This window comes from Arachis hypogaea, chromosome 19 (assembly GCF_003086295.3).
Source record: "Arachis hypogaea cultivar Tifrunner chromosome 19, arahy.Tifrunner.gnm2.J5K5, whole genome shotgun sequence".
Lineage (NCBI taxonomy): Eukaryota > Viridiplantae > Streptophyta > Magnoliopsida > Fabales > Fabaceae > Arachis > Arachis hypogaea.
This window is the reverse complement of record NC_092054.1, coordinates 10,099,855-10,100,882: the sequence shown is the minus strand read 5'-3', so window position 1 is coordinate 10,100,882 and position 1,028 is coordinate 10,099,855. Positions and strand designations below refer to the sequence as shown.

General features: G+C 29.9%; 1 non-coding gene across 1 annotated transcript; it reads right to left on the bottom strand.

Annotated features, from left to right (window-relative positions):
• Positions 1–334: 334 nt before the first annotated feature.
• On the bottom strand, positions 335–406 carry TRNAD-GUC (transfer RNA aspartic acid (anticodon GUC)). The gene has a single exon. It is a non-coding gene; the product is annotated as a tRNA-Asp (tRNA).
• Between the last annotated feature and the right edge of the window lie 622 nt (positions 407–1,028).

Below are 1,028 nucleotides of genomic sequence, written 5' to 3'. Positions count from 1 at the left end.
TTTTTCTCTTTATTTCGTTATTTTAAATAAGTTTCAAACTCAAGTTGTCACTTGAGTTTGAGGGGGGATGTTAGAATATAATTAGGATCAATTAGTATTATTTAGTATATCTGAATATTTATTATAGGTGATTACGTCTTTATTATTACGATTCTCTTAGTACCTATAAATACCCTTTATATTGTATCATTCTAAACAACTTGAATAGACAACTTGATTACATTTAATAATATACAAATCCTTACTTCAGTTTAGTCTCTTGTTTCTAACACTTGCAACGCGATTATTTTAGCGAAAATTTTTTACCGACATTTTTTCTCCGTCAAGTTTTTAGCGCCGTTACCGGGGATCGAACCCGAGTCACCCGCGTGACAGGCGGGAATACTCACCACTATACTATAACGACAAAAATTAAGAATAAAAATTAGCGATTTTAAGGCTTATGTTTTCAATCATAACACAAAATTAGGAAGGAAACTTAAAAACATGCAATTTACATGAATAAGTGTGAGAATAGTTGACAAGATCCACTCAATTCAATCCAAAATATACCATAAAATAGTGATTTATCACTACTTGAGCCACATATAATGTTTTTTTACCAATTGCTACATAAACAAGTATTACATTGGGTATAGTACTAAATTGGTCCCTTACATTTGGACGTAATCCTATTTTAGTCCTTAAGGTTTAAAGTGTCCTATTTGAATCCAAAAAAATTTAATTTAGCTTCAATTTAGTCCCACAATGAGATCAAAGTTAAATAATTAACGAAATGTCCTACATGACAGCAGTACAAGAACAAGGTCGATAATTTGGAGAATAAATACAAGCTTCAGAGGTACAAAATCAACTGTGGATGTATCAATACATTTATTTATTATTATCCTTAGTTCTATAGAAAATATTTCATTTAAATTATAAAAAATGATAAATAAATGTATTGATGCATCCACGGTTGATTTTGTGTCTCTGAAACTTATACTTATTCTCCAGATTATCGATCTTGTTTTTGTACTGCTGTCATG